General features: G+C 38.1%; 1 long non-coding RNA gene across 1 annotated transcript; it reads left to right on the plus strand.

Annotated features, from left to right (window-relative positions):
* The first annotated feature begins 14,143 nt into the window (after nt 1-14,143).
* Nucleotides 14,144-15,678, plus strand: LOC147476921 (uncharacterized). Its single transcript, XR_015209280.1, has 4 exons — nt 14,144-14,307; nt 14,432-14,951; nt 15,084-15,160; nt 15,502-15,678. It is a non-coding gene; the product is annotated as an uncharacterized LOC147476921 (long non-coding RNA).
* The last annotated feature ends 1,317 nt before the right edge of the window (nt 15,679-16,995 follow it).

A 16,995-nucleotide genomic window follows, 5' to 3' on the forward strand; every position in this document is an offset into this window, starting at 1 on the left:
CCAAAATGATTGAGACTATTCAAGTTTGGAGTGTTGATGCTCCAGAACAGTCTCGCGAGAGACTCTATGGTGTCAAACAGCTCTCTGATTTGTCCAGCTGATGTAGAATCAAACCAGGAGCTAAAATGATATTCCAGAGATGGAATATTAGTTCAAATCCTTATGCTAGTGAGATGAGCCTAGAGATGCATGCATCTCACTAGGGATCGAAACTCGACGCCGTCTCGGGTTTGTCTATGAACTCGAGACGGATTAGAGCTGTAGTGATATGGTACTCAAACTGTTGAAACTGATTTCAGCATGAGTACGGTTAACCCTTTTCCTATTTCTCTATCCCTGTTTATTTACATAAAAATCAATCGTTATTATTTTATGTTACTTGCATTGCCGTTAATTTGCATGAGTTTGTTCTAGATATTCCTCTAGCTCGCATATAGTTGCACGCATCGGTAGCTATAGATTATTGCATGCGTAGGACGTGTTTCTATTCACGTATAAGTAATATAGAGTAGCATGTGTAGACTTCCTGTGTAAAACTAGCATGTGTTAATTGTATGCTTAATCATCTATTTTGGTATCTCTAGTCTTTAATTGCGTGTTTCGTAATCACGTCTCCATAATACATTAATGGGTTAGTTTAGTTTCAATTATTCACTTTATTAGTCATTAAGGGATTTTTGGGATTTTTTGTACTTCTTATTGTGGAAATTGAATGCCTAAAAATTCCTCATTTGGAGTCAAAGAGAATAAAAGATTGAATTTAATATTGAGATGTTTTATTATGTTCTTCAAGTTATATTTTTCACTAATTCTAGAACTAGCGTTTAAGATTTACTGAAGTTTTGGAGAAATTTAACAAGAGGTATAAAACTGAAATACAAGAATTGTTGGTGAGTTAGTAACTTTCTACCAAGGGTTTTGATAAATTGATCTTTGAAAATTAATTGCTTTAGTTAGTCATTATTTCCTTACAAGTTACTTTTATTTTTAGTTTAGATAAAAAATTAGAAATCCTCAACAATTGTTTTAATATGAATCACCAAGTTAGCTAGTGGTTTATGAAATCTTTTCTCCCCCATTTATTCACTTCAAGATGTGGATTGATACCTCACTTACCGCTATTCTAATCAGATTTTATTGATTATTTTGTAGTTTCTTGAGATTTTTGTTGATTGACAAGTTTTAGACGACGGAATTAAATATTCGAAGAATTTGTGCAAATCAGTATCACTAATATTTTTGAAAATGGGGGGGTGTTGTGGTGGTGGGGACTGGAGAGGGTAAGTCTAACTAACCCTACATTAATTACGTAAACTAATAATAATAATAATAAATAAATAAATAAATAATAATAATATTAATATAATATTAATATTAATAAAAATAATAAAAATTTCAACATAATCATAGTAATAATAATTGCATAATACACCATCATAAATCATCATCCTATTCCATCAATGTCTAGCAAACATGAAAGATTGAGGTTACCTAATTAAGGAACGTGCTAGCACGAAAAACCTCCCTCAATTCTCTCATGTGACCTGGCTGCTGGAATATTCACACGTTATCCTAGCTTACCTGCTCACGTTAGCAACAACTCAGGAGGACGTGGTTCACCTCTCTCCTTTCGTAATTCTTAATCCTCATGACATAATTTGTTCCTTATGAGCCTAGAATTAAAATTTGTGTTTGCATAAGACTACGGTCTAGTACTAATAAGAAATCAGAACATACATATCGTCGTCGGAAATACGATAAACAACTGCATAAGTTATCCCCTAGACATAGTTATTCCTCCGTAAACCAACCTCGTCAAGTATCTCCGTTGCCATTATCTCCCATAGTTATGGCCTAGGAAAATCCCAGAGTCGAGAAACCCCTTTCGGACTTCTATACTGCCTTACAGGAAGGACCTGCTTCCTGCATTAAACTCGATGAGATTGCAGGTGATTTTCTCATTCTGCCAAACGTTTTTCGTTTGTTACCTGTTTACCATGGTCTAGACCATGAAAAACCGTACAATCACCTTCATCGGATGCAGCAAGTAGCCACCACTTTCCACCATCTAACCGTTACCAACGAACAAGTCTTGCTTAAGTTGTTTCCCTTCACCTTAGCTGATAAAGCTTCAACTTGGCTCGCAGGCGAAGCGCCACAATCCCTTGACACATGGGCCAAGCTCGTACAAGCATTCATGATAAAGTTTTATACTCAGAAGAAAACTACAGAGATACTTCAAAAGATTCAATTCTTTCGCCAGCATCCCCAGGAATCCTTTACGGAAGCATGGAGCAAATTTACTGATATGCTTCTCGAATGTCCCCATCATCAACTCGACACCGCTGTCTTAGTCCGGTCATTCTTTAATGGTCTCTCTGACCATCAAAAGGAGACATTAGATGTCATGAACGGCGGTTGTTTCATGGACAAAGGCACTAGTGAAGCATACACTTTTCTTGAGAAATAGGCTTCAGGAAACACCCATTGGGGTAATACTAATTCTTCCAGATCTTCTAAAGACACTCCTACCAAAGTTACATCTATTTTCGAGGTCAAACCCGATCTGAAATTAAAAACTCTGATCGAGTCCCTAACCAAAAAAGTCGATACTCTTTCAGTTCAAGTAAATGATCAAAAACCCAACCAAGTCATGGCTACCAACGCTTCCCCGTGTCTTCTTTGCTTAAGTCTTGAGCACTCCGATATTTATTGTCCTTTGGCATATGAGTGCCCTCCCTAACCATCTAAAGAGGCTTGTGCTTTCAACATCCCTAATGCACCGTGGAGACAACATCCGAATTTGGCTTGGCGTCCCCCTGCCCAATAGCCAACTCCTCCGAGTTTCAACAACCCTCCTGTATGACCATCCACGAACTACAATTCCTACCGTCAAGGAAATCCTCCACAATTCCAGCAAGGGCAAAGTCAGTTTCCCAACAACACAAATATAGGGTACCAAAACAACCGCAGCCTTGTCCCCGCTAATCCAGGTTATGGCTACCAAAATCAACCCGTAAACAATAGCCGTGATCTTGTTCCTAATGCTCCACTGGGACAATCCACTGCCGATAAAATAGCTGAAACTTTTATGACTTACATGAATCACCAATCTCAAATCCTAGCATCTATCCAACAGTCTCTTCAGTTGTTAGGACAAGATAAAAGTCAAAAGGGCGTGTTTCCTGGCCAAGCAGTTCCCAACCCTAAGCCCACAAACACTGCCTTTGAACTCAACAATGCACCAGGATTTAGTAATCCCAGCCAGGGTGAGGTGAATGCCATCACCACTCTTCGTTCTAGCCGAACCGTCGACAATAACATACGTATGCCAGACATTGAACTGACGAAAGCCGCGGCTGACGTCCTTCCAACTCCTACCTCGCAACCTATAGCGGACGAAGTTGTTCCTTCCAAATCTACAACCACGAACCTTGAAAAAGACGACACTGATCCATATGTAGAATTTCGTCCAAAAGCTCCGATCCCTGCCCGTTTGGCAAAGAACAAACCTGACGAACATTTCGATGAGATCCGAGAAACCTTCAAAAATTTGACCATAAACCTACCTTTTCTCGATGCACTTAAGCATTTGCCCAAACATGCCAAGTTTTTGAAGGACATGTGCACCAACAAACGACGAACGAAAGTTCCTCAACAAGCGTTCCTCACTGAGCAGTTTCCCTCTATTACTGCTACTAATGGTGTGGTTAAATACAAAGACCCAGGTCAACCAACTGTACTATGCACGTTGGGCGACAAGTATATCGCTACTGCACTTTTAGACCTAGGTATGAGTGTTAACCTACTTCCCTACTACTTATTTAAGCAGTTAGGTCTTCATGAATTAAAACCTACCAGCATGACCCTACAACTCGCGGATCGTTCCATCAGGTACCCAAAGGGCATAGTAGAAAACGTCCTAGTAAAGGTCCAAGATTTCTACTACCTCGTTGATTTTGTCATTCTGGATACCGAAGTTGCCTGTGACTCAATTCCTATTATTTTAGGATGTCTATTTCTTGCAACTACTAACGCTCTCATCAATTGTCAGGATGGTTCAATGACAATGTCTTACGGGAACCTTTTTGTAGAAGTCAATGTATTCAATTTAATGAAACAACTTCCCGATCTTGATATTGAGAGTGAGATTAGCCTGGTTGATAGTCTGGCACAGGAATATTTCACAAACTCTTTTCCCCCAGACAAGGTACACTATTTTCTTTCTTTTGATAATCTTGAGTTTGACGATGACTCATACATTAAGGATGTCCACGCATTATTAGAGTCAGTACCACTATTTGACCCTACTGCTGAGTTGCCAACTGATTCAGAAGAACCGAACTCGCTCTTTTCCATTGAAGAGAAGGCCCCTCATGAATCCTTGATCCCCAATCCTCCAACTCCGGATTTAAAACCTCTACCCTCTGATTTGATGTATGTGCATCTCGATCCCGATGGTAGTCACCCTATAATAATTTCTTCTCACTTGACTACTGACAAAGAAGCACGTTTGATTCGTGTCATTCATGAACACCGCTCCACTATCGGATGGTCCTTAGATGATATCAAAGGAATATACCCTAGTGTATGCACGCATCGCATACATCTGGATGACGGCTCAAAGACATTGCGAGAACCACAACGTCGCCTTAACCCCGCCATGAAAGAGGTGGTGAGGGAGGAAGTTTTACGTTTACTTGATGCCAGTATCATATACCCTATCTCTGATAGTGACTGGGTTAGTCCTGTCCACGTTATTCCCAAAAAGTTTGGCATTCAAGTTGTACAAAATGAAAATGGTGAATGCATCTCCACTCTCATTCCATTGAAATGGAGAATTTGCATTGACTATCGCAAACTTAATGCCATAACACGTAAAGATCACTTCCCTCTTCCATTCATTAACCAGATGCTAGAACGTTTAGCCGGTCATGCTTACTACTGTGTTCATGATGGCTATTTCGGATACTTCCAAATTGTCATCGATCCCGCCGATCAAGAAAAGACAACTTTCACATGTCCCTTTGGAACCTTCGCATACAAACGAATGCCTTTTGGTCTTTGCAATGCCCCTGGCACTTTCCAACGCTGCATGCTTCACATTTTTAGTGATATGGTGGAACGCTTTATGGAAGTCTTCATGGACGACTTTTCCATTTGTGGAAATTCCTTTGACGACTGGCTATCTAACCTTTCTAAAGTGTTAACGCATTGCGAAGAGAAAAATCTGGTACTTAATTTGGAGAAGTGTCATTTGATGGTGACCAAAGGAATTGTTCTAGGTCATACTATTTCAAAAGACGGGATAGAGGTTGATAAAGCTAAAATTGTTAAAATTGCTTCGTTACTTATCCCCCGAACAATTCATGATATCCGTGCCTTTTTAGGCCACGCTGGGTTTTACGGGCGATTCATTCAGGATTTTTCTAAAGTTGCTCGCCCTTAACCAATCTCCTGCTTAAGGATGCGGTCTTCGACTTCAATTTCAATTGCAAACAAGCTTTTGAAACCCTAAAAACTGCCCTGACTACCGCTCATATCATTCAACCCCCTGATTAGTCTGAACCATTCGAATTGATGTGTGATGCTAGCGACTTTGCTATTGGCACCGTACTAGGCTAACGACGTGATGACAAACCCATTGTCATTTACTACGCTAGTAAAACTCTTAATGACGCTCAACGTAATTAAACGACAACTGAGAAAGAGTTCCTAGCTGTTGTTTATGCTTTGGAAAAATTTCGCCCTTACCTGGTCGGATCATCCACCATCGTATATACTGACCATGCCGCACTTCGGTACCTACTCGCGAAAAAGGACGCAAAACAGCGATTGTTCCGCTGGATCCTTCTCTTATAAGAATTCACACTGAAAATCAAAGACAAGAAAGGAACCAAAAATGTGGTGGCCGACCATTTATCAAGGCTGCTTGGTGACATTAATAGTGATTCTGACGCCATTTGTGATTCCTTCCCAGACAAACATTTGTACTATATTTTTTCCTCTCCATGGTATGCGGATATCATTAACTACCTAGTTACTGAGGGAGTTCCTTCCTTTTGGTCACATCCTGATCATAAAAAGTTCTTATCCACTGTAAAATATTATTTCTTGGATGACCCCTACCTCTTTAAGTATTGTTCCGACCAACTCATTCGTCGCTGCATTCCCGACTGGAAACACACCGATGTGTTATCTTTTTGCCATGAACAATCTTGCGGTGGTCATTTTAGTGGGAAGAAAACTGCGGCCAAGGTTTTACAATGTGCTTTTTACTGGCCTACCCTTTTTTGCGATGCACCCGAACATTGCAAAGCTTGCATTCGGTGTCAGCACTGAGGTCGTATTACCCAACGCAATATGATGCCCCTAAACCCCATTTTAATTATGGAAATTTTTTACGTTTGGGGCATTGATTTTATGGGACCCTTCCCTATTTCTTAAGGTTTTCTCTACATTCTAGTCGCTATAGACTATGTGTCTAATTGGATTGAGACACTCGCACGTTGCTCAAATGACCATAAGACTGTCGTGAAATTTGTAAAAGAAAACATTTTCTTTTGTTTTGGTGTACCCAAAGCTATCATCAGTGATGGGGGTACACATTTTTGTAATAAAATTTTTGGGTTTTTAATGAAAAAATATGGAGTTACTCACAAAGTTGCTACTCCATATCACCCACAGACGAGTGGCCAAGTGGAAGTCTCCAACAGAGAGATAAAGTCCATTCTAGATAAAACTGTGAATCCATCAAGAAAAGACTGGTCTCTCCGCTTAACGGATGCCTTGTGGGCATACTAAACGGCCTTTAAGACACCTATAGGGATGTCTCCTTATCGTATCATTTTTGGAGAACCTTGTCATCTGCCGGTTAAACTTGAGCATCGTGCCATATGGGCCATCAAAAGCCTCAATTATAATATCAACGCGGCAAATGAGAAGCAAAAACTATAATTAAATAAGCTTGAGGAGATTCGAGTGATGTTTATGATCTCTCGAAATGCTACAAAGCTAATATGAAAAGAGTGCACGACAAGCACATTTTGCGTAAATATTTCAAAATTGGCCAAAAAGTTTTACTTTACAACTTCATATTACACATTTTTCCTAGTAAATTGAAAACACGATGGTCTGGTCCTTTCATTGTGTCAGCTGTGACCCATTATGGGGCAATCTCCTTGCTTAATCCACAAGATAACAACGAATTTCAAGTAAATGGCCAACGCCTCAAACATTACCACGAGTTACGATCTCCAACTATTGAACAGACTCTTCTCCAGGATCCGGTCTACATATACTAGATGTTTCATTTGGCGTACTCAATCTTGTTTCTATAGAGGGTACACCATTTTGGTAGCTGGGCTATCTTCTATTTTATGATCTCAAAAGTTCTTTGAAGTTTGTGGTTACAAGCAACGGAACCGTAGTCCACAAAAACTCTATTTCATAACTGAGTATAAATGTCTTCTACAACGCGAGCAAACATTCCTGCTGGTAAACGATGGGTATCAAAAATTTCTCCTCCTTCCTTCTCTTCCCTTTTCTACTCTCTGCCTCGCGAACTTCAGCGAATCATTTGGTGTAAGTCTCACTCATCACGAATATGTAATGGTCGTAGTACTTTTGCTCGTAAACGATGTGTGCGAAGGATGGGGTGGTGTATGCATTGTCAAACACCTTTCTATCTAGGTCTTGACTTCCTATCCAATACTAGCGGGTATAAGGTATACTTTTGTCTGATACCAGTTGTGCAGGATAATCTTCGTCGCTGCGCCGTTTCTCCCATGGGTTGGGAATCGTCTTGAGGATCTGACGTTAAAAGACTCAATTTGTCTTGAGGATCTGACGTTAAAAGACTTACCTTGTATATATGTATATATTGTTGTTTTTTAAAAGTCCCCTTGCATTAAGATGTGCACATAGAGATTAGTGTTCAACCTCGGATGTTGCCTACTTGGAACACATACGGGCAATGGATTCCACCAGGCCAACCCCTAGAATTGGTTACTTTGAGTTCCCTTTGGGGTGGTTTTGAGGATAGCCGTATGTAATAAGGGCAATATTATTTGACCGTAGCGCGCACGGTCCCGGATGGTACCGTCCTGCTTCTAGACCTATAATACATAAAGGTAAAGCCACAGTCTGGCTGGATTGGGTTCGCTCCAGAGCCGACATGACAATTGTCTAAGAATTTAGATGGTGACTCTTCGGGACATCCAGTATTGTTCACATTAATCTCCCTTGTATAGAAATAAAACCATATATATATATATATATATATATATATATATATATATATATATATATATATATATATATACTTGTAGTCACATGCCCTATTCTTTCCTACTTGATAGAACTATTTTAGAAGATACACGTGGTCTAACTACCCTGTGACACCTCGATTTGTATTTTCTGCATTTTTGGATTGGTGCCTATTTATAGCTAGGCTAGACACCTCTAAATTCCAATCTTCCCTCTTCCACTAAATTATCTTCACCACTCCATTCCTTCCATCTTTAATGGCACTCACTCGAATTTTTGTGCCCAAGCAAAATTTTATGAAAAATTTCCAGAGTGATCTATTTCACCCATATTTTGATACTGAAATTTTACGTTGAGGATGGTTCCCTCAATTACATCATAAGGAGGCACTATATTCCATAGAATTAGTCCTGCTATTCTATAAACACGGTTATTTCCAAAACGGGCAATTCTTTGTCCGTGCAAATGGATGCGAGCGCGAATTGAGTCTGGATATCATCTCTGAGGTCTTTCAAATTCCCATAACGAACCCGGGGTACACCTTCAGGATTCACCATTCGACAATATAAGGCATCTGATGTTTGCAACTATCCTTTACGGTGAATACAACCGAAAAAACCGCATTATTTATCAGCGATCCTTGCAATGAAACCAATTATCTGTGATCCAATGGCTAGCTCATAATGTGTTGGGCACATCTAAGACTTCCGAAATAACAAAACCCCTACTCCATCTACTCTGGGTGCTGCAGACTAAATGCAATGATTTTTGCATTATTCAATTTCTCTGGACCACAATTGCACGTGCCAGGAAAAAGTCAGCTCCTTTACCAACCATTGTGACACTTATCATGGTACGTTGGGGGTTTTCCTATTACTTCTCCTACTACGTACCTCAGAACAGCTAATATTCTCACCATTCACTCTGTCTGCATGAACGGTTTTTGGACTCCCGACGTTGCAAAGAACCATGTCGGTGCAGAAACCGGTGAAGCTTGTTCCGCTGTCAACATCTTCACTGAAAATGCAATACACAACGTATTTAATCCTATGGAAGGCCTTCATTTAATTCACCAAGGACTAATGACATTATACAAACGTCAGAACATTATCATCACTAGTCTTCTTTAATTTCATGACCTGTGGACAATACAAGAAGAGGAACAAGCACAATTCTTGCACAGCCACAACCAGTTCTTGGCAAATCATACTCTCATAATGGAGAACCAAGCCGAGATTTACCAGACACAGAGCAACCTGTTGCAACCGGCTGTTGCACGGATTGACTGCATCGAGAATCTTATAAATGGATTTCTCTCACCTAAGGATCCTCGCCGTTACTTGGGCACATGACATAAATTAGATTTTGCAAATTTATGTTCTTTATCATTTTCTTTTTAGTTTTTAATATAGTGTAATTTTCCTATGATAATAAATGTTAATTATTTTTACTTAGTCATTTCCATCGTAATCTAATTTTTTATTTATCTTTGTCTACAGGTGGTATCTTTCATCACACGTCTTCTACGATGGCATCTCCAAAGATTATTCCAGAACAATCTTTCCATGCATGCTTTGCTGAATTCTCCTGCATATGGACATCTTTTCAGAGATTTCATCACCCAAGTTGGTTGGACCTCCTTTATTCTGCACCCTGAGCAGACATACTCTCCAGGTTTGGCAACTTATTTTTATGATCATATGGAGGATATACCTACTGCACGTGATTTCGTTTTGAATGGATTTGCAATCTGTATTGGTACCACTAGACACCTCTTTTATGAGCCAGCAGTTGCTATGGCTTTGGACCTTCCTTATATTCAGCCAGACACCCTCATTCAATACATCATACAAAACAACTTTAATGACTATTCTTGGGAAGATTTCGCCGGCCGTTATGGCGATGGCGTCACCCAAGTCATTGAACGTGCAGAACATGGCCGATGGCCAGACAACACAATACCACTAGCCAGTATGACCATGAATGTCGGGACTGCCATGTTATTTATCCTTCTGAACATCATGGGGATTGCCATTTTTCCACTACCTCCGAATCAACTTATAAGACTTTCCTTACTCTGGCCTAGCAACATACCGCCTTCGACATCACAGAACTAGTAATTGAGAACCTGAAAAGGGTTCGTCTTTTTCGGCAGCACTATATCACTTTGCCAATTACAGCATGTCGGATAATGAGGACATTCTTCCCGCAGTTTGTAGCCACTTTTCATGACTGGGTACGGGTAGACTCTATGTGTCCGACAAACAAGATAATTCGTTCTTTGATATTTTGGGTATGGCGGCGCCCTTTAAGGTATCATAACTGGGGCAATGTAAGTTGATGTACATATTTGTTTTACGTTTTGATGTAAAAAATAAATAACCTAACAGTGTGCACTACACCATAATAGGATATTTGCAACACGCACCTTTTTTGATTTGCAACGGTTATTTACCGTTAGTAAGTTTCCAACGCTAAATAAGCGTTGGTAATGTTGTAAAGTGTTACTTTATTTGGTTGAATTTTCGGAATTAATTGCTAACACTTAGAAAGCGTTGGAGAAGTGTTACAAATCCAAAAAACCAAAATAACATTGAAATTTCGAAAAGAAGGAAACAAAAAAGAGATCGCGCTCGGTATGTAAAAATAGAAAACCTCTCTTTCTCTCTCACAGCAGCCGCTAGGTTATGGGTTTCTCTCCTTCAACCCCTCCTCCTCTTCCCCAGAACAATCACTTCCTACCTTCTTCTTCCTTTCCTAATTCCCAACAAATGGATTGTGTTGAAACCAGTCCATCCCGTCTTCTTAAAAAAAAAATTTGACTGAGCTCGAAGCTAATAATAATAAATCAATCAATGGTTAGAAAATCATCCAATAATAAATCCTTGACCTAGTAGAGTTAACAATTGAGGAAATCACACTATGAGCATCTTCTTCGTTGTACCTTCTCTAGCATCTTCTATGCATATCCTTGGAGAAAAATTAAAAGTGCCTCTTTTTCTCCCAAATTATAATTTTTATTTGCTGTTGTTATTGATTTTTGTTAGATTTAAATGGAAGCCATAGGAGTCTTTGGATCAGTCAAGGCAATGCATATAACTCTCAATTTTAACCAGATTTTTGCTTCAAGTGGTGTGGGGTTACATCTTGCGTTTTGGATTTGAAGTTGTTCGCATTAAATTATTACAATGCCCCCTTCTGAAATTAGGTGAAATTTTTGGTGTTTTCTTCCTGCTAGTCCTACTTAAGGAAAGGTTACATGATTTTCTTCTTTCATTTGGGATAATTTCCTTACACGAGAAAAGTTTACAGAGTTGGCTTGAGATTATGAACCAAAAGTATGTATTAAACATATCGAAATTATTTTTTGCACTTAATTAATCATAGACCATGAATGTACTTGGCGTTGCTGAAACTAGAAGGTGTATCTTTATGGTACTATTGGCTTGTTTAATCCTTAAGAAATCATTGGGATGAATAGTTATGTAGCTAAAGTAGGTACTTAACACTAGCAATCCATGGTGATGTCTTCTTTTGATGCTAATATTATTTGCTTTAATTTTAGGCTGTTTACACAAACTTCGTAGTATTCGGCGCATCTTAGTAGCTGAACCAGCTATTCAGTTTTGTGTGCGTTCTCTTGAACTAATTAAACTTTAGGTTGTGTTTGTTATTTTCTGTCTTTGAAATATATTTTGGTGCTAAGACTTACTGTACTTTATGCTTTGCTAAAACATGTTTGAAATAATGCAATAGTTATATGAAGATTTGATTTTGGATGCACTATCACTAAAACAGGTTTGAAATAATGCGATATAGTTATATGAAAATTTGATTTGGATGCACTATCACTAAAACATATTTGAAATAATGTGACATAGTCATATGAAGGTTGGATGCACTATCACTTTTTGCAGGGTGCTTGGTTAATTATGTTCTTGTAGTTTTGCGTCAGATTGATGATTCCAGGAAGTCACGTAAGTAACGACTTTATGCTAATTCTGGTCCTTCCAATTAGAATGTTTTATGAGTAAGAGGTTCTTTGTAATGAACTTTGGTGAATTTTTTGCTGTTTTCTTCCAATTAGTACTACTTCGGCCAAATTATATTGCTTAATTTCATCATTTGAAATTATAGAGTTGGCATTACTTAATCCTTGAGTGATTTTTTTTAAGAAAAACAATTCTGAACTAATTAGTTTAGCCACCATCACCATTTTCTATTTCTGAAGTGTAGGACAAATTATGATAGGTTGTTTCATGGGTTAGTTACCAGTATCACTTAAAGTACCTAGCCTGTTCATTTTTTGATGAGGGATTGAAGTCTCTGACACAGTTTAATTAGTTTAGTTAAGCTAGCACTCATACACTCATTCACTCATTCTTATAGATCTCATATATGATACGATCACACAGTCTAGTCCACTTGCTAAAAATATATGTCTTAGTTGCAAAAGCTTAGGTGACTATTTGTTCTGCTTTGGTTTTAAACTAACACATGCTAACTCCTACCAAGATCCGGGATCACGCAGCCTTGCCGTTCTTTATCAAAATTAATAAATCGATTAAGCCATTCAAGGGCCACCGAAATGGTTGGTAAGTCCCCCCCTTAATAAATTACTTTCTGAAGCATAGAGATAGCTTCTCTTGTTGATATTTTCGCTGTGTATCATCACATTTAGTAGTGTGTATCGAGTCTGAATGCATTGCTTATGTTATCATTGTGTAGTTTTAGCGTGGGAGGGTGCCAAAGGCCTTCTAAAGGCATGTTGTTCCAAGCCAACTTTGCAAGCAAGTTTGAATGCAATATGTTATTTATGGCTGCCAAATAAGTCTAGACTACACAAGCACTATTGCCTGTTATATCATTTAATCCAAATAAGGTAAAAGAAAAGGTGGACGACACGAGAACTGCCGACTGCTACTTATAGCAGTACTGCTATCCCCCATGCCAACCTGTGAATATAGATAGCACAAGGCAAAAAGCATGGGAGATAGCACATGTATTGCATGGCGATTTTGGCGCGCAATTGGTGCCAAAATGCAGACCATACTGTTTTAGATGTTGTATTAGTAATTCTTCCTTTGAATTGTTTCTGAAACTTGTACATTTTGAAAATCTCGTCTTGATTGACATCTTGTGCTTTGAAGTCCGTGTAATTGCAAGGAATTGTTGATGGTTTCTTCTAATGCGATGAAGTCGTCTTCGGATCCCCGATATTTTGCATGTTAGGCTTGAGTTGGATCCTTCTTTGTTCAGTTTTCCCTAATAATGAAGTTTTTAAAGTTTTAATCAAGAAATAGTACGTTTTTGGTTTCTACCTTTCCATGAATCATGTACCACATACCATATAATTGCAATTAAAGATGAGAACTCTGTAGCTTTGCTTTTATTTATTTATTTATTATGACATTTGTTTGTATTTTTTGTTTTCTGTGAAGGTGTGAGAAATGATGTGATTGTCACACGTTCAATAGTTGCGTACTAACTCTAAGAAAACAGATTGTAATTCTTGCAGATGAGTCTGTGGAGGACTCAATTGTGCATTCTGAGTCACGTTCTCTTGCAACCCTTCTTCTCATCCGGGATATCCAGGTATAGTTTTGGTATGTATGTTTCTACACACAAGGCTAATTTGTAAGAACTTATCATCCATTTATCCTTAACATTCACATTTGACATTGTTATCAAAATAATTTCGTTCAATAAGAAAAATTTAGATAATCGGACGCCATATACTGTGGACACTTTGGCGATGTGAGATATAGGGCATCACATGATCGAGTAACACCTATCGCTGAAACCGTAATGCGTCATGCTTTGTGTTCTCTCACAGTTCTTGGATCCGCTAAATGCAACAGTTTCGACAAAATCCATAATCATTAGTGAGATATTGGATTCTAGGACTAGGAATCTGGTATCAGTATCCAGAATCAATGATTATGTGCTATCAAATGAGCTCGGGTGAGTATGACATTAGCAATGGTGGCTGAAGACAAGCAAATCAATCGGGTTCTTGAGGAACTTTTTGCCGAAGAGGTATGTCGGATGCTCTTTTCTGAAGGTCTATACAACTGAAGAGTTCATTCAAGTAGACAAACATGTCTGGTCCTTGTGGCCATTCTTGAATGAATCTAAGCATTATTGTTAATTTCTTTTACAGGGGAACGAGATGTGTATTAGACCAGCAGAGTTCTATTTATATGATCAAGAAGAGTTGTGCTTTTACGAGATCATGATCAGAGGTCGACAGAGACAGGAGATTGTGATTGTGATTGTGATTGTGATTAGTAATTCCAAGTGACATCCCTCTTTAATCATGACTAGGAATTCACTCCAAGTGACACCTGTGTTTTAAAGTTCCAAATTTGTTAAAATTATTTAATTGCCCTTTTGTTTCATCTTTTATTACAGTTTTTGACATTTTTTATTATTCAGTTGAGCAATGAGGTTGAGATTGAAAAGGGGAATGGGAATCGAGTGTTTCGTGTTCCTATTAGTTTTTTTTTTTTTTTTTCTACTGTTGAGTTGATTTGTGAATATTTGTTTTATTTTATTATATTTAATTGTTTGTATGTTGGAAAAATAGATCCATGGAGGGAGTGCATCAGGAAAGGATCTATGGAAGTCGACGTTATCGAAATTGTATCATGGATGTAGTAATGCCAGCAATAAGTTTGCTAGTGAGTATCATCAACTTTTTAATTTTGTGCATGGACTAATTAGTATATTTTCTATATGAGAAGGTTGAAGTTAAAATGGTAGGGTTTTGAATTAGTTATGTAGTGCTTTTGAAATTGGATTTCGTTGTGCAGAGGCTGAAGTTGTTACTAATTCCAACCGTTACTTGATGATTGCAACTAGTGGAGGTTTGAATCAGCAAAGAACAGGGGTAATTTTCGTTAATTTTATATCCAAATCTTCACTTTATTCGTATGATGATGATGCTACTCTTAAATGCTAACTAGTTAGGAAGCCTTAGAATCTCTTACATAGCAAATGTAGGTATGCACTTGAGCCTGATACTATTTGATTGATACCTTGTATTGGCATGACAACATACCTTGTATAGGGTTGGGGGCAGGGTTGATCATTGTCGAGATTTTTGTCTACAACTAAAGTGATATAAGTACTAAGTATTCCTCGGATTGCAATCCCTTAAATATTAACATTTGAACGTCATTTTACTTGGAGTCTGTTAGTATCGAGTAATGAAGACATGTTTTTTTTCAGTATCGCTAAAGGGTGGAGTCGTCGTGTTGTGCTGGTGGAGATTGTTGTGATGAAGACATGTTTTTTTTGTGGTGAATTAGGTCCTTAATAGACGATAAAAAGTTTGATTTGATTAAGTATGTTTAAATTTGTTGGAGCAAGATTTATATGACAATCAGTTGTACTGAAGATTCTCAGTAATTTTAGTTTATCATGATTACTGTTCTCATCTTTATTTGCTATTACTTGAGTGATATAGGTGTAGTAGATTCGTCTTAAGCTGTGGCTAGCTCCATGAACCGATAGTCCCTCAACCTTGCCTCTTTGGCTCCAGCAGATATTTATAATTGTGCTGACACAATGTTAGCATTCTCTCACCTTGGTTGGGGCAGGTTTAGCTGGTTGCTACAAAATATGAGATTTTTTTTTTATTATTTGCAACCCATCAGCAACGGTTCATAACCGTTACAAATTTAAAAACATTGCTAAAATTTTGTACCAAACAGGCATATTTGCAACGCTTAAAAACCGTTTGAAATTTCAGTTTGCAACGGCTAATAAGCGTTGGAAATTTCTGTTTGCAACAGTTAATAACCGTTAGAAATTTCTGTTTGCAACGCTTATTAACCGTTGCAAATATTTCCAACACTTTACCCACGCCATATTTGCAACGCTTAAAAAGCGTTGCAAAATTATTAGCAACGCTTTTTTGCCGTTGCAAATAGCCTGTTATGGTGTAGTGGTGCTTTCACTTTTGTGTAGTATAATATATATTGTGTTACCATAATTTTCTGTAGAAGATGTCAGCTATATTTTTGCTCAAAGCCTCTCAGGTATATTCTTTCTTCCTCTTGACACTTTGAGGACACAGCGTCCGACTGTTTGGGGGTGGTGAGAACCTTTCGGAAAAATTAAGCATTCATAGTTGTATATAGTTTTATTTTATATCTAAATAAGTGTATTTAGTGACAAAGTCTCGTTTCCTTTTCTGTGATGAAAAATATTTAGAAATCTCACCCTAGCATCAAAATTAGGATTTGTTCTTAGAAACTTAAGTTAATACGTATGTAATAGTTTTTACATCTTTTCATGAGCATTCATGCACTGACTATCATTAAATGTACATAGCAGTAAGTTTCTGTGACCCACGGTTAGACAACTTAATTTCCATATCCTGTGAGAATCTAACTAAATAGCCTCAAAATGTGTGATATGTGAGTAATGACTCAGAGGAGTAGTTTTTCCGAATAGAGAAGTTCACACGTCTACTTACTTGATCGATCACTACCCAAATCTTAGGCGAGAATTTAGGCCTTCTTTGGATCGATATAGCCAAAAATTCACATCTATAAAAAAAATTACCGCTACTCGCCCCACTAAACCTTTCATTGATCCTTTCTATTTCACCAAAAATTCATTACCCATCTATTAACCACAAATAAATAAGCCCACCTAGATGATGAGTATGAGAAATAGGATGAAGTGCGAAAAATGAAGAGAAAAACTTGTCACAAA

This window comes from Coptis chinensis, chromosome 9, assembly GCF_015680905.1.
Source record: "Coptis chinensis isolate HL-2020 chromosome 9, ASM1568090v1, whole genome shotgun sequence".
Classification (NCBI taxonomy): Eukaryota; Viridiplantae; Streptophyta; class Magnoliopsida; order Ranunculales; family Ranunculaceae; genus Coptis; species Coptis chinensis.